We start from the raw sequence: 21,237 nt of genomic DNA, 5'->3' as shown, positions 1-21,237 counted from the left end.
GATTTAAGGGGAAACCAGTGGAACAGGAAGCAGTTGGTCAGGTGCCATATCAAGATATTTTGGAGCCTTCCACAGGAAACCAGTGTAAATATTTACTTGAAGCTAGACAGCAAGGAAAGGAACAGGAAACTCTGATGCAGTCAGTGTTGAGGAGTGATAGGCCAGTGAGTTCCCATATGATAGAGCAACGGATGGCACAAGATGAAATTGAAGAGGGTGCCACAGGAAGATCCTATGGACATTTCTATAGAATGCCCATAGGAAATGGAAAACAAGGGATGTGCCCTCAGTTTGGAAGAAAATGAGCTAAAAGAAGAGTTGCTTGATTTGATGGACATGGATAGATATATTAAGATCAAAGTGAAAGACTGCAGAAGGTCAGTAAAACCAAAAAAGTCAGACGTCTGATAAAACAAATGAATGCAGTAATTAGGACTGTCCATAGAGATCCATGCGATATAACAGAAGTAAACAGGATATAGTACTGAGCTGCTAAATTAATAACTGATAAAGTTCTACCGCAAGAGCACAGGGTAGTGAGGGAAAGGAAGGGGAGACATCGAATACTGTCATGGAAGTATCGAATAGAAAACTATAACTATATAGTCCTTGGACTTAGTATGATGGAACCTATTTTTACGCTCACAGTTGCTGTCCAGTGTTATTTTTCTGAGGGGACGTAAGACTAAATCAACTACAGCTAGAGAGACCCACAGAACTCATGCAACTTTCTACAACAACTGTCTTGTGTGCCCTCCTTCAGTTACTGAATTAGAATTTCCCTTCTTTGCACTAAATGACTGGCCTGCACTGGACAATTTGCAGAAGCAGAGAAAAATTCTCTGAATCCCAGGTCACCATTTATTCTTGACATTGAAAATGGAGATGCAGTCTGAAAAAAGTTCTATGTTGTCCACAGTTCCTTTATGTTTGGACAACTGTGACCTATAGACCTCCTTTCAAGTTCCAGCTTTGAAAGGAAAGATATTTGGAAGGGGAATTCGAATGAGAGGCCCTAGGATCAAAGTAAGCAAACTACTGGAGAAAAAGGTTTAGGATTCCTGCGTGAGCTTACTACCTAGGATATTTTTGTATCTAGGACTGGTCTAATTAATGTTCTAACGAATGAGATGTTTGACATCCTCTGTTTTTTCAACTGTTGGTACTTTGTGAGATCAGCGGACATTGTATTTTTCCAGTGGGTGTTTGATTTGGATTAGACAGCGAGGGATGGTGTATGCTTTTATGTAACTTGCTTGCCTCAATGATTACTGAATAACTGACTGTACCTTATCCCTACTAGGTGGTTAGTGCACGCACCCCATCAGGATAGCCAGTAGCCAAACCCTCCAAATATTGTCCCCCACTTACTGCTTATCCACTCACTACTACAACTGCCTCCCCCCCCCCATCCACTCCACCCTTCTATATCCCTGTGAATACACCCTCACATATTTAATTCAAATCCTCTCCTCTCAAACTTATTAACCATCTCTCTTCCTACACATCCTTCTCACTCAACTCATACTTTGTCTCCCACCATGCAAACAAAATCTGCCTATGCTCTAATACCCTTATTTCTAAGCCTAATCCTCTTCTGCTTACTCTGCCTTACTAGTCTCCCACAGTTTCAGCACTCGTCTCCCTTTCATACAACTGCGATTTACATTAAAAAAGACTTTCCCTTTACAACCCAAACCTCCCCCCACCTCTAAAAACATAATGAATCTTTTATATTTCAAAGGAAGCTCTTCCTTACCCCTAGTAAACCACTTTCCATACCCACCAAACTCACCTCATTAGGTTCCAATATCTACACCTATGACCCATTAGAAAATAGATACCTATCCATACTCTACTCAAAATTTATCACCCTCCTCCTCCATTCTGGAGACATACACCCTAACCCAAGGCCTTCATACAACTCCACCTCTAAACCACATTCACATAGCTCTACCCTGCACCACAAATCTCTTCTCCTTGCCACACTTAATGCCAGGAGCCTTTGTAATAAAATAGCTTTCTTTCACGCCTGGATCTCTCATAACAAGCCTGATATTGTCTCTATCACAGAAACCTGGCTAAAACCACACATAAAAGATACCGAAATTATGCCCCCTGACTATAAACTTATCAGAAGTGACAGACCTCTAAAGAAAGGTGGAAGAGTAGACTTACTCTTCTCCTCCTCCTTAACAGTAACACCCTATACTAAGCCCATACCCTCATTTGACACCACCAAGCTAACCCTCGCCTTTCTCAAAGTAAATAACAATAAAACTTTATGCATTGCCTCCCTGTACATTCCTCCTGGTAGCAATATCCCTGTACTGGAAGATATTCTTGCCTGGTTCACTTCCAACATAAATAGTGAGACTATAATCCTAGGCAATGTCAACATAAACTGGTCTTCCATTGACTCATCTACCCCTTCTCAAAGCATCAACCTATATCAATTCACACAGCTAATCAAAACCCCTACTAGACCAAATAAAGATTACACCACAGGTAGCATCCTTGACTGGATACTAGTCTCCCACCCAAACTGAGTTTCTGATAGTGGTACTCTCGCAGACTCCCTTAGTGAGCATTTCCCTGCCTACATATGCCATTCCCCCTCCACCATCCTCTTTCAACACAGACACATTACCACCCACAACATGCAAAAGTTCAACCCACTAATTTTCTCTAATACCTTAAAACAGATAGACTGGAACCCTTTAAAGTCCTTCCCTTTAGATGCCGCAGTCCCACATTTCAGTAGAATTTTCACTGATAAACTTAACCACTTCACCCCAGTAGAACCAAAAGACTTGGATCCAAAACAGCCCCCTGGCTAACTAAAGACACAAAACTACTTATGCATCACTGAGATAAAATCTAGAAATACTACCAGAAATGCTAAAGTCCCAACTCTCTTGATGAATACAAGCAACTGCGAAATCAAGTAAAAAAAACAAATAGCCACTGACCACAAATCCTACTACCTTAAGCTTCAAAATAATCATAAAACCAACCCCAGAAAATTTTGGAATAGTATTTCACCAATATTATCCCCAGGCAAAAAAGAGAACCCTTGCCCTGACCCAGACACAACAGACCTCCACCTAGCTATCCAATTTAACTCCTTTTTCATTGACTCCATTGGCAAACTCACCTCTTCTTTCCCTAGCAACATCCCCCCAACTTAACTGATAACAAAAACTTAACATCCATGAACCCTAAGTCCTCCCCTTTTACTCTCAAATCCATTCCTACCCACTATAAAAAAGCTCCTACAGAAGTTAAAACCTTGCTGTAATACCCCAGATGACATTCCATCCAACTTTCTCCAACTAGCTGCTGATGGCATAGCCCTTCCAATCAGCATCCATACCTCAGGAAAACAGCCTTCATCATCCCCCTCCATAAAGGCGATACAAACTGTTCAATCTCCAACTTTTGCCCTATTGCTATCCTATCCCCTATCTCTAAGATACTTGAAAAATGTATTCACCTCCAACTATTACCCTACCTATTGGACAACCAACTCCTAACTCCTACCCAACATGGGTTTATACAAGGACAAAGCACCACCACTGCCCTTCTTTCCTTCCTCGAAATCATTAACTCTGCTCGTGACTCTGGGAACATAGTTTCTATGCTCCTCCTCGACTTATCTAAAGCTTTTGTCACTGTCTCTCATGTGCTTCTACTTTCTAAACTATCCCATCTTAATCTCTCCTCCTCTTCTATTAAATGGTTCTCCAGCTATCTCTTAGCCAGGGAACAAGCTGAAAAATGCAACTACTGCACTTCCTCTTTCCTTCACACCCTGACAGGTGTACCCCAAGGTTCTATTTTGAGTCCTTTATTATTTAACATTTTCATCAATGATTTCCATCAAAAGATCCCCAACGCTAAACTGGTGCAATACGCAGACAACTCCACTATCATCTGCTCAGCCAAAACTCTTCCTTTACTAATAAACCTTAGGCAAGAAGCCTTCTCCTCCACTGAGTCCTGGATTCTTGACAATCACCTAGCCCTAAATACCTCCAAATCTAAAATAATGATCTTTACCCCTTCTAGACATACTGCTGCTGACAAAGCTTCCTTCTCTATACTTAGCCTATACAAATCAACTATTGAAATAGTTATCCATATAAAACTTCTGGGCATTCTTATCGATGACCAGCTAAAATTTGATATCCACCTACAAACCGATATTAAAAAGACTCATCAAAAACTTGGTATGCTTTATCGACACAGACGCTACCTTTCTCTGTCTTCTAGACAACTCCTATCTACCTCCTACCCTCCCTTTTGTATGGAGCTCCGCTACTCTCTAACCATCCCTAAAATCTAAACTTTCCTCATGTTATAACAAAGTTTCAAAGTTTGCCACAGGATCCAAATCCTCTACTCACCATTGCAACTCCCTACATGCTCTAAATTAGTTGGAACTACCAAGCTACCTAAATTTCATTCAACTAACTACAGCAGACAAGCTAATTTTCAAACCTTCTAACTGTCCACCACTCTCCTCTTCCCTAAAACTTCACCAATCACATAGAACACTTAGATCCACAAATCAGAACCTCTTAGAACTTTACAAACCTTTATATGCACCAGGGCAACTTCTACCGTCATTCTCCCTTGCCTGATTATGGAACTCTCTTCCCCCTTACATTAGAACTTCCCCTAACCTACCATCCTTTAAAACCCTAGTCCACTCTCACCTCTAGTCCCTCTAGGAGTGCTCCTGTACCCATCCTACCTGATTCCTGATACCTATCCCTATTCTATTCTACTCTAATCTCTGCCACTGCTTCAATTCATCCCTCTAAAATTCCTTTGCCTAAGTACATGTAGTGTATTAAATGAACATAAATTTATTGTTTTTGATAATATCCTATAAGTGATTGACTCCGCTCATATATTTCAAGATATGTAAAATCTTGCCTTGCTGTATATTGAATGTTAAACTGTTGTTCTCATATGCTGTACTAATACATTGTATATTTTATATTGTCTTTCTGTCTGGAGCTTTTCTCCTCGGGCCTCCATTGAAAACGGGCTACCTTGGCCCAATGGACTTTCCCGGTTAACAAACTGAAATAAATAAATAAAGCAATTAAGACAAGACGTGTCACTGTTAGAAGACTATAGAAGAGGGAATAGAGCAACAAAAAAGAAAGATAGATGTGATGTAAGCAATGCGCAGTATTAGAACAGACCAGGATCTATCATGCAATATCTCAAATAAACTAAAAAATTCAGCACGGGTGGAAAAACTTAGAAGATACACAGATAAATATAATGGAAAAATACCAACTAAGCAATTTATTGATGACCCAAAAAAGATTTATAGAGAATTGGGAAACAAGGTAAAAGGAATTGAAAGACCACCAAAAAAAGAGGAAGTAGATACATTTTGGAGAGGTAGCTATGAAGATCCTGTGGAACATAACAAAGATGCTAAATGGATATAAGAAGTAAAAGAAAGACTAAGAAGTTTAAAGGTGCAGAATATGAAATGGGATGAAGTAACAGCCAGAGAGATTGAAACAAAGTTAAGGGAAGTCTTTATCTGGAAAACACCAGGTCCAGATGCAGTACCTAACGTTTGGTTAAAAGTATTAACATCTTTGCATGAAGATTTAGCCATGAATAAGAACTTTTTATATGCCCACCCCAAACAGACACCAACTTGACTAACAGCAGCCAAAACAATGCTCTTACTTAAGAGTGAATTTGCAAGCAACCCTAAATATTATAGACCAATAACTTGCCTTCCGACGAAGTATAAACTACACACAAGAGTTGATGCTGGCAGAGTTTATAGTCATTTAGAAGAAAACTCAATTATGGCAGTAGAACAAAAAGGCAATAAAAGAAAGTCATACGGAACAAAGGATCATTTTGTTGTTAGTCATACTGGAGAACTGTTAAAAGGGGAAGAATTTAAGTATGGCATGGATTGACTATAAAAAAGCATTTGATAGTATCCCACATTCATGGATAAAAGAGTGCTTAAAAATGTATAAGATGCACCCTACACTGATCTACTACATTAGAGTGACTATGAAACCGTGGCAGACCACTTTGCAATTAAGCCATGATAAAGGACAGATTATTATCCCAGGGATAAAAATTCAAAGGGACATATTCCAGGGTGACTCTCTGTCACCATTGCTATCCTGCCTTGCCATTAATCCATTAAGCTGTTAACAGCTTAGACCATGGCTACAATTTAGCTCCTAGAAAACAGTGTAAAGATTTCTCATCTTCTCTTTGTCAATGATTTAAAACTTTGTAGCTCATCAGATGAAAAACTGAAAGCACAGCTGCGGGTTGTCAGAACCTTTTCAGATGATGTAAGAATGTCATTTGGTCTTGGTAAGGATGCAAAAGCAACCTTTAAAGCAGGCAAACTGCAGCACCAGGAAAACACCAGTTTGGGGCAAGAATGTGAAATAAAAGAATTTGAGCAAGAGGGAGTGTATAAATGTTTGGGAATTGATAAAGGATCAACAATAAAACATTAACAAATGTGAATAAAACTTAGTAAGGAATACTTTAGAAGACAAATTAATCCTGAAAACAGCGTTGACATTTAGGAACAAAATCCAAGCTATATGCCGATTTGCTCTTCCTGTCCTAACTTACAGCTTTGGAGTGATTGACTGGCCCCAAAATGTGCTAGATAGATTAGATAGGAAAACAAGAAGGATGCTTCATGCTCACCAAATGATTTATACAAATCCGTGCATACCAACATTATATATTCCCCATTCTGAAGGAGGGATGGGCCTCCTTGAAATTAATTATATATATATATATATATATATATATAGAGAGAGAGAGAGAGAGAGTTCTGCAATCATGAGACTCCACACATATCTGCTGACCTCACAAGACCAAACATAGTAAAAGTTTTGAAACATGAGGAGAATAAATTTAAGATGACTTCTCTGCTTAATTTAGCAGAAGGACATGTGCATCAAGCAGGAATGGAAATAAAACCAGATGTAGATAAAAATCAGGCAGCAACTGAATGTGCCAAAAAACAAAAGAAAGAATATAAAGCGAAGAATCAGATATGAAGACAAGAAATGTGGAAAAAGTGTAAATATAGTTTCAAGTATAGAAAACGTCTGTAAGAACCTCACGTTGATCAGGAATGAATGCAGGAATGGTTAAGGAGAGGCAAATGTTACCCAAGAGATTAAAGGTTAATATTGGCAGCCCAAGATTGTGGGCTATGTACATGCTGGTTTACAAAGTCCATTGAACATGTGGGAGAAACAGACAAATGAAGGTTTTGTAAATTTGAATTGGAAAAGGTCGCACACCTCGTTGCTGGGTCTGACATACTAATGGCAGAAGGACTGTTTACTGAAAAGCATAATAATGTGACAAGACTGTTGCACTTGAGATTGTGTAAACATTATGATGTTGAAGTGGCTGAAAAGCACTGGAAACATGAGCTACAAAACATCATAGAAAATGATGAAGTTTACATTACATGGGATCACCCATTACCAACAGTCCAAAAGATAGATGCTAGAAAACCAGACATAGTGATTCAAGAAAAGAAGACAAAAGTAGCATTGATCATTGAAATTGCCACACCTAGTGACTGTAGTGTCTTGCATACAGAGAGAGACAAAGTCATAAAATACCTTGATCTGCAGGTAGAAACCAGAGCCATGTAGAAGAAAGATACCCAGACAGTTCCAATAGTAGTAGGAGCAATGGGTCTTATCGACAATATAGGTATGTTGCCAATACGTGTAACCCCATATGAATTGCAGGAGGAGTCATTACTGGGCACATTGCGGCTGCTGCGAAGAGCACATTTGGCTGACATCAAAGATTGAAACAATACTAATTTCATGAACTTTAATTGTACTTTAACTTAGGAATGGGCTTCATTACCATCATGGTATTAGAAACCCAAAACATTTGAAGAAATTAAGACTACATACATATTGGCTTATAAGGTCTATTGAAAAAGCGGGAGAAATTAAACAGAAGTTGTATAATACAGAACTAGAAATAGTTGCATATGTCATTACTGGTTTTAGTATGATGTTCTTCATGTTTCACTGTTGCAGTCATCACATTTGGGTTATCTGCTTGAAGTAACCCTCAGTCGGCCTGATTAACAAAGTCTTGGGTCCTGTGTCGGTTGCTGTCTCATCTTCCATTACGTCAGGTAGTCAGGGGTATAAAGCATGCAGCCGACACCATTACATCAGTATTTCTTGCCGTGCGGTGCCCGAAGCAGAAGCAGTTCACAAGTGCCGGTCGGCCGACTACTGAAATTTTTGTTTTCGAGTTTCAGAACCGAAGTCTTCAACTAAGCTAAGTACCCCATTGGGGAAACTTTTTCTTGCTCTAAACCGATGTCAGTAAAAGTTAATAATTGTATTTCTTGTGGAAAGCAAGTACCTCATAAAAGTTTTCATTCGTACTGCATTCCTTGCTTAGGCCCTGACCACGACATACCTTGCTGTCAGTTTTGTGCCTTATTTAAATGATGAACTATTCGTCGTTGGTTTATTTACGCTTCTAAATATTTTGGTACTCAGTTCAATTATCCAGATATGGCTTTGGTAAGCCATCCGACTACCGACATTCAAAAAAAACCCGCAAAGATAAAGACAGAGACAGACCGCATAGGTCCAAAGATGCCGATGACGCTTCTAAGCTAGTCGCCAGTTCACCAGTACTCATTGACTCGCTTTCACAGCCTCTGATACCCACTAGTTCAGATTTGCAGGTCTCAACTGAGACCCATTCAGAGTCCAGTATGCCGTGAGATGCTTCAACTGTGGAACCTGCGGATGTCTCTACCTTGGATCCAGAGCCGCTGTGCAGACACTGGCATCTGAGGGTGTATTCAGGCCTACTGACTTGCATATTAAACTGACACCATCTTCTTCTTCAAGGCCTAAAACTCGATCCATGCCTAGAAAACCGACACCCAGACCACATGGTCAGGCCTCTATGCCTTATAAACAAATGATAAGAATGGCTGAAGACCTTATTACTTTAATCAGGGGAAGACACCCTTCCCCATCTAAGAGACCTAGGACTGAGTTTGCTTATGATTCTTCTGATCAGGACTCTGAAATTTCTATTTCATCTGATGATCAGGATTTATCCTTATCTACCTATGAGGATTCTGATGCAGAGGACTCTGTTCCCTCTGCTTCCCCTCCAGAGGATTTCACTTTTGGTGAAACCTTGCATACTCTTAGGGAGCATTTCCGCTGGGAAAGCCAGGATAATTCTGACTCTAAAAAGAAGCTTAGGGATTTCTTACTCCTGCCCCAGCACAGGCCTTTAGCTATCCCCTTTGTACTGGACATTGTTGATGATGCCTTTTTGGAATCTAGCTTGGCCCTTGACTCTTTACCTCCTGCTCCCAGAAAACCAGATAGCTATTACAGGGTTCCTGACTATCAGAAGTTCCTCTTTAAAAATCGTACTGCGGATCCTGAGACCATTTCACAGGGACCCAAGAGCATTAAGGCTACCACTGCCAAAAATCCTATCCCCTCTGATAGAGATTCCAGGGCGCTGGATAGATGGGGTAAGAAGGTATACACGTCTGCAACCTTGGCCATTAGGGCCTTAAACTGCCAGTTTCATATGTTAAAGTATCAGCAGCATGTTATGGGATTGCTTAAACAGAAAATTATGTTGATTCCTGACTGTGCTGAAAATAAAGATTTACAGGATTTAATGTATTCTGCTGAACAAGTTGGAAAACATACTTTGCAATGTGGTTTTGATTCACTAGAGGCATCTTGCAGGTCTGCTGTCACTGGGTCTGTACTTAGAAGGCATGCTTGGCTTAAGGAGCAATCTTTGCCAGATTATGTTAAAGCTAAATTGCTGGATGCTCCCTTAAACCAAGACCGTCTGTTTGGCAACAAAGCAGAAGAAGCACTTAACAAGATGGAGGAAAAAGCTAAATGTATGCAAACTGTTAAAGATTTCCTGCAAGTACAGGCTCCCAGATTTAGTAGGCATTGGCCCTCTAAAAATTGGTCCTTTCCTGCCTCTTCCAGACTTTCTCAGTCCAGACCAGAACCAGCAGAACTCCCAGGCTTCAATCTCAAAGTATTCACAGGACTAAGCAGTGGGGGGCTCCAACTTCCAAAGGAGGAAGTGGTAAGACTCCTCCTATGGTAAACTGTCTCAATGACTTAACTTTAAATCTTCTAAGCCCTGCACAACTAACTGTTCCTTTAGGGGGAAAGATTTCCCGGCAGGCAAAAAATTGGGAACTTATTACCCAGGACAAATGGGTTTTAAATATAGTTTCCCAAGGATACAGATTCCACTTTCACTCCTTACCAACCCCAAACAGTTGGCCAGATCTACCCCCAAATCAGTGGGCAGAGGCTCAAAAGCAAATTCTCTCTCTCTTAAGCATCAGGGCTATTCAACCTGTTCCAGAAGAAGAAAGGGGACAAGGGTTTTACTCAAGACTTTTCCTGAAGCTCTGAAAAGACAACTCCTGGCATCCTATCCTGGACATCTCTATCCTAAACACAATTTTGGTGATCCCAAAATTTAAGATGCTAACTCTTCACCAGCTGCTCCCTATGCTAGGCAAGGATGCCTGGTTGGCAACACTGGATTTAAAAAAAGCCTACCTGCACATCCCAATAAGCAGTGGCGGCTGGTGACTTCAAATCAAAGGGGAGTGCAGGAGACAGGTGAATGGGTGGGGTCAGTGGGAAGGGGTGCAACCAACTAGAAAGAGGAGGAGCTATGCTCAAAACCACAAAAACTGTAACTTTAATTAAATATGCTGCCCTGGGTGCCAAACCATCATTATGAGAGTCCAATCAAGACAAAATGAAGAGTAGAAGAAAAAAAATATTTCAATGCATTGGCTGCATGACAGCTTAATTAATATCTATATGGAAACAAAAAGGTTGTGAGGCATGAAAAAATAAATTACTTTTTAAATACATTACTGGAATGCCAGTCAAAATCAAGTATAAGAAAAACAAGCAGCACTCAACTCAAACCACTTCTCCTTGCACTGCAGTTCTTATTATAATTTATAGTCAGCTTTACTAAAGTACCAAGTAACATGCTGAAAGTAACAATCTCTGTGATATGCCCACTTGTAAAAATGTTTCTTATCCAAAAAAGACCTGCTGCCTGACAACAACTATCTACTTGTTTCATGGGGAAAACATAATCAAAGTAAAAAATGAAAAGCAAACAAGAAACAAGCTCAAGATACATTGCTTAAAGGATTACTGTACAGGTTATGGACCAGACATGATAGAATGGCATTCTGTTTGGTTTACAGGTAAAGCCTACAAAGATGACTGTAAGTCTCCAACAAATATAATGAGCTTCTTAAAATACTGTAATCCTGTCCTTTATTACAAATACTGTCATATGCATTTCAATACCCAAGGCTTATAAATTATCTAGTTATGTAAGTATTCTGTGCATGGCAACAACAGAAAGATTTTCAATGTTGGCAGTTCTTTAACAGTATGATTATTAAAGCTTACTTGCATCTTACAATCTCAGACAAGCTTACCTGATGGTCATTAAAGCATTGCTATTTAAACACAGAGCAACAGGTACTTTCTGAGTAATAATAAGCGTAAATCAACAGTATAAAAATATGACAGAAACGAGACCATTCTGCAAAATCAAGGACAGAATAAAAGTAGCACTTGTGTCTACCTTGCATGGGGGGATACTCTGCACATTTACACTGCATAACTGCTCCTTGCCTTGCTTGGACACATCCAGAGGCACTACATGGGGGAGTGGGGTGCAACAAGTATGTCACAATTTGAAATTTCTCTGGCTGACTATGATGGCCCTGACACATTTGTCATACCTCTCAACCTCAGAGCAAGAAATATGGACAGAGCCATACATAGAAGTGGGACAAAGGCCCAAAAATAAGGACAATTTTTAAATATTCCTCTTATAAACTTAGAAAGATAATAGAATAGTAGGTCTTCAATTAGTATGAATTTTCTGAAAGGTACGAAATCGGAAACTCAAATGTCTGTCATTATTTTCTAACTTCAGTCTTTAATGATTTGCCACAAATTTGCCAAAAAAACACAATTTTATGAAAAATGGACCAAAAAGGTGATGCAAAAATATAAAATATTCACACAATACAGCTGGGAACCTGTCAAAGAAGGGACACATTTTTAATATTCATACTGCTAACTTGAGCAGCTGACAAAATAAAAGAATCTACATGCATTTTTGAAATAAAAGTAATCTATAACTCTGATTATTATTTCTTAATTGTAAGCCCTCCACATTTTCTTCCAAAATTGCCATTTTGCGGCGGGATTATTAGGGCAAGAGCAACATTTTGAGCCAAAATCGGGGACAGTTGAGAGGTTGGATATGCCTAATTCTATAAAGCAATTTATTTGCACGTACCTCTCAACCTGTTACTGCAGGAAATCTGGGCAAGGCCAAATATACTGGGGGAACATATAAATAGTACTATAAATTGTTGTATAAACTGAGACAATTGATAGAATAACAGGTCTTGCTTTAGCATGCATTTTTCTGAAGGTTATGAAGTCTGAAACTCAGTGTCTATCATTATTTAATGACTTAATTCCTAAATTATTTGCCAGAAAACCACACATTTTATGAGGAACAAACCAAAAATAAGAAGCGAAAATCTATTCATTCTGTGAAAATCTGGACAGTTGAGAGGTATAGTTCAGCTGGGGCTGTCTTTGAGTTTGCCGCCCTTCCCCCTCACAAAATCATGGTCGAATGGAGCCTCCCCCCTGCAGCCATTCCAATGAACCATTACTTGGCTGTTTCACCCCATTTACCATAAACATTAATGTGCATACTGCTTTACTTCTATGATGATCAGGATTTCATTTGAAAGTTTTATTTTGCATTTTACAGCACAAACACTAAGACTTCTGCTAAATAAAGCAATGCAATCTCACAATGAAAACAGACTTAGCATTAAAACTTCTCTCCCCTTGAAACTCACATTCATTGAAACAGCATTGCAACCCACATTCAAAGAAAATACATTTTGCCAGTGGCAGATAAAGATCAACTTTGGGCTGTTTTCAAATCATAGGCCCCTTGCACATGAAACATACACGTGGTCTTTGATACACCTTCCTAATTGTATTAAATTATATTCCTTGTACAATATAGTACAGTTGTTAAAGGGCGTTTTAAATTTGTTTTGAACATTTTTCCAGTAAACAATTAAACAAAATGTATGCACCAATAATGACAAAATTGCCCAATTCAGAAAATTTTTCCAGTAAACAATGAAACAAAATGCATGCACCAATAACGACAAAACTGCCCAATTCAGAACATTTCTAACATAAAAGTCTACTCAAACTTCTACAGTCCACCAGTATCAGTAAATATGCACAATCTCTGAAGAAGTAAAAGTCATCTAAATAATTCCACATTAAAGAAATCCGTAACTAATGAAGCGGTTGCTGCCAGCAACCAACTTTATATTTCATTGTTTCATCTACAAATAAAGTGCCTGTTGCCCTTGAGGAATAAATTGCCTCAGTTGCATTAAAAAATGATAAGCTGGTAGTATTGCAATAGGGAATGGATGGCAAACTGATAACAGGTTCATAGTTACTATGTATCTTCACCAAAAAGACTGCAGCATCCACCCCCTTTACAATACTATACAGTATCAGCAATGCCTCTACCTACTGTGGGATTAGAACATACAGCCTTCTGCATCAAAAGCAAGTACACTACCTATTGTGCTATTAACAATGCAAGCAGACTCAGCATAAGCAGCACTAAACTTTTGTTCCCCTGCAGCTCTCAGCTTCTTGTAAAATCTCCTTGACACTCAGCTGCATCTCTGAACTTTGCAGCACAAGAAATCTGGAAAAATCCAAAATTTAGGGGTGGAGGGCAAAAGACCAAAAAACAGGGATGATTTTAAACATTGCTTGTATAATGTTGGAAAGTTATTAGAATAAAATGCTGTGTTACCACCATACATTTCACTGCCAAGTATTGAACCCAGGACCTTGTGCAAAACAGTCAGAGCAACATACCACTATACCAAATCATCTGTTTTATGAAAGAAAGGAAGACAAACTTAAATGGCTACCATTTAGTGAATTCAGTTCTCACCATAGCTGTCAACATCTTAGCACAAAACACCTGAACAAAGCCACTAATGGGGGAATACAGCCCCCAAACATATTCAGTGAGTTCACTTATCACCATAGCTCTCAACCTTGGCACAAAAAACCTGGATGAAGCCAATAATGGGGGAATGCAGTCCAAAAAATAGTGACAAATATCCATTGAGGACACCAGAGCAAACCCACACAAACACAGGGAGGACATGCAGACTCCACACAGAAGACACCCCAGCCAAGAATCAAACCAGACAACCTGTAGAGTTCAGGCAACAATGCTACCACTGCACCACTGCACTACTGGCTGTGTTAAGTAACAAAAATAAAGAAACCACAGATTTTTACGAGGAACAGAACAAATATGAGGCAGAAATCTGAAAATGTTTTACAAATGGTTGTGGGTAGGGAATTCAGACTCTTGGTACCCAAGGTACAGGATTCAAGCCTTATTCTCTACTCACCACCATGTAGCAACTGGGGCATTACACACACACACACACACACACACACACACACACACACACACACACACACTACATCCAGCAGATCCGATCCTCCATGGCGCCTATTAAGTCCTCCGTAGCGGCCCCAATCCTCCATGGCAGCTATTAAGTCCTCCATAGAAGCCTGAATGTGTCCCTGCAAGCAGCCCAATCCTCCATGACAGCTACGTCCTATGTAGAAGCCTGCACAGGCTGTTCTGGGTTCTCCCCATGAGACATGAGTAGGCTGGAGCCTCCAGCCTGCAAACAATGCAGTCTGGTGTTCTTCTGGTCTGTGTGGTCATCACCGCACAGACTCCTGGGCTGGCAGGGGGGAGTTCCCTTCCTTCTCTATCTGGACTGCCTAACAAAGCAGTCTGGAGCTTATGAACTAAGCACGCATACATGCGTGGAATTCTGGACTGCCTAATACAGCAGTCAGGAACTAAAGCATGCATGGGTGGAGCTCCATTCCGGGAGTTGTGAAATATTTTTTTATTTTTTAGTTTCTACAGTGGTAGCACAATTTATTTTTAATCCAAAAACTCCAAGGAAAGGGTGCCACAGAACCAAGAACCAGTAAACCACAACAGGCACCCAAAGAGGCAGGAGGTAATAATAAAACACAAGCCTGTAGGTGTAAGCAGCAGCAGGTTTAATCACATAAACGACACACAATACAAAGCGTTTTCGTCCACCAGACTGGTTATATACCCCTCCCAATTGAATTAATAGTTAAAACAATTGTTTAATTGACACCAATTAAATTCTATAACTAAAATGTTCGTGACAACCTACCAACTTGCCACAGGTAATGCACGAGTGGACGGATACTTCATCTTTGGCTTCATGGCTTGTTAGTTACAAGTCTTTTTCCAGTCACCAAGGTACTGATAATAACTTTATATTTAATGACCGGGATGCTGAGAAAGACAGTGAAGTGTCTTATAGAGCCAATATTAAAAAACTCACTGATTTAATTTACAAACATAAAACTCTGGGTATTGACAATTGTTACTTGCATGACTGTATTAAAAGGGGTATAGTACCCAAAGGATTGCATTTTTATAAGTTTCCGAACAATGTAGTGGAAGGCTCCCCCTTTCACGAAGAATTGTTGAGTATTTTTGACCGAAGTGGTTTTGAAGTCATGAAATCCCATATTAAAGAAAATGAAAGGATTATGGGGCAATGGGGCAAGTATATCAGGAGATAGAATACATTAATGAAGTAGTGACCAATGATCTTATCATTAATGAAGTAGTGACTAATGATCTTATGTTTTCTGTTGAAAATGAGAAGAGAAAATATTTTATTATTAAGCAACAGGTGGAAGAAAAATGTCATGTTATTTTTAAAAGGAAGTGTGGCAAAATAGATAGGGATTTGATTGATTACAGACAGAAAAAAGCATACCCGTACCCCAAGAATGACAAATTTGGTCGAAAAAATAATAACAATTTTTTTGATAAATCTGGGCCACAACACAGTACTTATTCCTTTTCTTTTCCACCAGGGGGACACAATGCCTGGGACTCTATGGACCATAGAGTGATCTACAGTGATTCAGGGATGGGGGAACATCAGGATTCAAACAATACTGAATTCCCTGAACTTAGGAGATCAGATAGGTTAAGGCACAAATCCCCTGTGTGGTATATTTGCAGGGGTCCCCCAAATGGCACAAGATAAATAAGAGTGGTAGCCAGGAAGGGGGACTAGCCAACATATTGGACCAATGGAGTACAGGGAATATTACTGTGGATGGACTATGTCATACCCTACATGACATTAAAATTTACAATTAAAGCAGTGAGGAGATTGACAGGAAACATTTTCTTTTATTTTCAAAAGGTTTTAAATTCATCCCCTCTGCAGGGGGTAATTTAGTGGACAGCTTAATAGACTTGAGGATTTTTCTATGGAAAAAGAATTTAGACATTGTGTTTCAGGGGCAACAGGATGGTGGTACTAATAGTGGTATTAGAAGACCTAGTACCTATAATCCCCCTATAGACCCCCAGCTAAAAAATTTTGAAAGGGAGGTCGAAGAAGAAATCAGGAATGTTTACAGGGGGTGGATGGCATGGTAAATTTAACATGACTAGAGAAGAAAAGTTACTTCTCAAATCCATTCAAGAAAATAGATACCTGAGGGTGATGCAACCCAATAAAGGTGGAGGGGTGGTCTTCATGGACACTGTTTTGTATTTCAGTAAGATGATGGATATGCTTAATGATACCAATAGGTATGTTAGGGTATCCAAGAATGAGATTAACTTAGCATACCGTAAGATTGATTTGGTTTTACAGGACATGCTGAATGACAATTATCAGGACACTTTTAAGTATCTCAGTGTGGACAGACCCCATATCCCTGCTATTTTCGGGATACCCAAGGTACATAAAAGTGTGGAGGATCCACCCCTGAGACCCATCGTGGCAGCCAATGGCTCTAAAACCCATCCTTTGGCCAAATTTTTGGATATAAAATTAAAAGATATCTGGGTTAGGGCCAATGGTATACTTAAGGACTCCTGAGAATTTTTGAGAAGCATTAATAGCAACATGTATTCTGATTCTTTAATATTTGTAACCCTTGATATTCAGGATTTATTTAATGTGATTCCACATTCTACAGAGTCAGAATGGTTCCAGGATGCCATTCACCGACATGGAAAACTTGACCACAATACATTTCTGGTTTATACAGAATTGATGGATTTGGTATTGAAACACAACTTTATATTTTTTGAGGGTGAGTTGTTTAAACAGATCCAGGGAGTGGCCATGGGAGCAAGTTGTGCCCCTACTTATGCCAACATTGTGCTCATGGTTTGGGAAGAGAAGTTTGTGTTCCGGTCTGAATATGCACAATATTGGGAATATTACAAACTTTACCTGGATGATATTTGCATTTTTTGGAAAGGTAGTATGGAAAAGTTAACAGAATTTATAGACTAAACCATACCACTATTTTTTTGAAATTTACTTCCCATATTACACATGACTATATGAACTTTCTGAACGTCACTATTAAAAATGACGTCCTAGGGCAGCAGTTTACATCTAATGTATATAGAAAGGAAACCTTTTGTAACTCATACTTATATTTCACTAGTTCCTGTCCTTTTAAACAGAAGAGACGTATTATCAAGAGACAACTTGTCCATAGTTATAGGATGACCTCTTTGGACTCAGACTTCAAAGATGAAAGTCAGAGAGTCAAAGAAATGTTTATATCTAGGAAGTATCCTAACTATTTAGTTGATGGGGTATTGGAGGAAGTAAAGAATGGGAGAAAGGCTAGGTTTGCCCCTATTTTGGGAACAGGAGATACAAGTGTGATAGTACCAATAAATATGCAGGGTACCACACAACAACCAGGGGTGACGTTACCAGGGATGAAATCCAGAAACCGTGGGGGTAATTATGTGATGTTTTATAATCAGAATACCGCTAGGGTTAAAAACATTATTACTCAACATTGGAGCAGGTTTAGGTGTTATTCAGAGTTGGACATTTTGTTTACCAACACCCTAGGATTCACATACAAAAAAGGCAGGAACCTCAAGGATTTGCTGTAGCATAATGGTTATATTGTTTCATGTAAGAAATTGGGAACCTACAAATGTGGGGCATGTGTCCAATGCCCATATATACTTAGGATTCTATACACATCCTGTCAAGAGACTATCAGATTTAGAGTAATAGTTTTTCCAATTGTAATAGTGAAGGCTTGATTTATTTAGCCCTATGCAAAACCTGTGGTGCATTTTACATTGGAAAAACTACTCGTAAACTCAGAAGGAGGATTTATGAGCATTTATATGCTATTAGAGTTGAAGACATTAAAAATGCCTTGTTTAAACATACACTGACATGTCCCCAAGCAAAATGGGGCTTTTTTGTTGTAGAGAAGGTTCAATGTGATGTGAGGGGGGCCCATGGGAAAATAGGATAGAGGTGAGAAAAATATTCTGGCAGTTGTTATTGGAAGCCAGTAGATTCCCTGGGCTGAATGAATACATATCCATTGCCCCTATTTTAATAATGAGAGCTGCAAAACTATAAAATAAGTACATATATTGTTTTGCAAGTTCTTTTTGTTGGTGTTTGATTCAAGTTTATTTATCTGTCCAACACATTGTGATGGTTTTAGTATTTATATATTTATTTTAAAGTTCTTTTTAAAAAAACGTGCATGTTTTTATCTATTTTCATCTGTATTTGTGGCAAGTTGGTAGGCTGTCACGAACATTTTAGTTATAGGATTTAATTGGCGTCAATTAAACAATTGTTTTAACTATTAATTAAATTGGGAGGGGTATATAAGCAGGCACAACCTTCATTCATTCATTTTACATCTGAAGAAGTCTGGTGGATGAAAACGCTTTGTATTGTGTGGCGTTTATGTGATTAAAACTGCTGCTGCTTACACCTACAGGCTTGTGTTTTATTATTATCTCCTGCCTCTTTGGTTGCCTGTTGTGGTTTACAATTTATTTTTAGTTTCTACAGTGGTAGTACAATTTATTTTGACAGGTGGGGGGTTGCAGTCCTGTAGCACGACGCGCCCCTGCCAATAAGGGAATCTTGCAGAAGATACCTACGCTTCAAAGTAGGTTAGATGCACTATCAGTTCTCTGCACTGCCTTTTGGCTTATCTATTGTACCCAGGGTATTCACAAAGTGGCTAGCTCCAGTCATTTCATTTTGCAAGCATAGAAATATCCAAATATATTCATACCTGGATGGTTGTCTAATTCAGGCAGAAAGCCAGGACATACTATTGAATCATCTGGCATTTGTAAAGAAATTGCTAACTTCTCTGTGGTACACCATAAACAAAAAGAAGTCGCATCTTGTACCCTGCCAACAAATTGTATTCCTCTGAGCAAGCTTGAACATAACTTCCCAGATGGCCTTTCTCACGCCAGAAAAACAAGTTCATTTGACAGCCTACTTCAGGCTACTGGCCACAAAGACCCAGCTATCTGCAAGGAAAATACTGCAAGCCCTGGGGTTCATGGCCCCCTGCATTCTCCTAATTCCATATGCAAGACTGCATATGAGGGAACTACAATGGTATCTAAAAAGCCTATGGTGTCAACATTCTCAGGATCTAGAAGCAATGATTCCTATCATACCTTGTCTACAGATAGAGTTCCTTTGGTGGGCAGAAGCCTGTCACCAGAACAACGGACTGCCATTCACTCTACCCCCTGCCACCCAAACCCTAACAAAAGATGCATCAGACTATGCATAGGGGACTCACTTGGCAGGGAAGTGCATTCAGGGCAAATGGAACCCAAGTGAAATGCACCTGCATATCAATCAAGAAGAAATGTTAGCTGTATAGAATGCTCTGACAGCCTTCAAGGACCACATTCTTCCAGGGCAATTAATGGTGAAGACGGACAACACCACTGTCGTGTGGCACATAAACAGGGGGAACCCACTCATACCCTGTCTGCAGACTAGCCATGGCTCTGTGGAACACAGCCTTGAGCTACCACGTGCACCTACAGGTTAAATTCCTGCTAGGAAAGCTAAACACACTGGCAGATGAACTAAGCAGAAATCTCATGGACCCACACGAGTGGTAACTGGAACCAAAGATATTCAACATGTTGAGAAACAAATGGGGGAGCTCAGAGATAGACCTGTTTGTCTCCCCCCAGACCTACCAATTGGAAAACTTCTGCACAAGGACTCCCCACAAGGAAGCTTGGAAAGTGGATGCCCTGTCCTTCTCCTGGAAAAACCTATCAGTTTATGCCTTTCCCCTCTGCCTCTCCTCTCCAAGGTACTACTAAAGATCAAACAGGACAAACCAAGGATGATACTGATTGCACCAGACTGGCCACGCCAACATTGGTACCCCCTTTTGCGCAGTGTGTCACTGCTGGCGCCATGGCACCTGCCTCAGACCCCTGCCCTGCTGTCCCAGCAGGAGGGCCAGATTCTGCACCCACACCTTCAAACCCTGAACCTGGCAGCCTGGCTAATTACCTGATCTCTCAGTTAGCATCCCTCAGTAAGTAAGTGTTGGATGTCATTCTGGAGGCAAGGAGGCCTAATACTAAAAAATCCCATGCTGAAAAATGGAAAAGATTCTGTTCCTGGAACCAGACTCAGGGGATGGGCACAGTGGCACCCAATTTACCTCAGATTCTCCAATACTTAACTGAGATGCTGCACAAGGGCCTTTCCTTTTCCTCCATCAATATTCATGCCTCAGCCATTTCAGCTCATTACAACACATAACCACCCCTCTTCTCTCATCCACTGCTGAAGCAGTTCCTCAGAGGGGCCAAAAACTTAAGACAACCCAGAAGCACCCCTACTCCAGCCTGGAAAACAGCCTTCCTTTTAGCCATCACTTCAGCAAGAAGGGTGTCTGAATTACAGGCCCTCATGGCAGTGGAGGCTTTCATCATATTTCATGCGGACAGGGTGTCCATCAGGACCAATCCCTCCTTCATGCCCAAGGTGGTATCCAGTGTGTCCCTTAATCAGTCCTTTCATTTGCCAACCTTCTTTTCAAATCCACAGAACAAAGGGGAACAAATCTTGCA

The sequence above is a fragment of the Protopterus annectens genome, chromosome 10.part0 (genome assembly GCF_019279795.1).
Source record: "Protopterus annectens isolate FY-2018-M chromosome 10.part0, PAN1.0, whole genome shotgun sequence".
Lineage (NCBI taxonomy): Eukaryota > Metazoa > Chordata > Ceratodontiformes > Protopteridae > Protopterus > Protopterus annectens.
The sequence above is the reverse complement of the archived record's forward strand: the minus strand, read 5'-3'. Positions refer to the sequence as shown.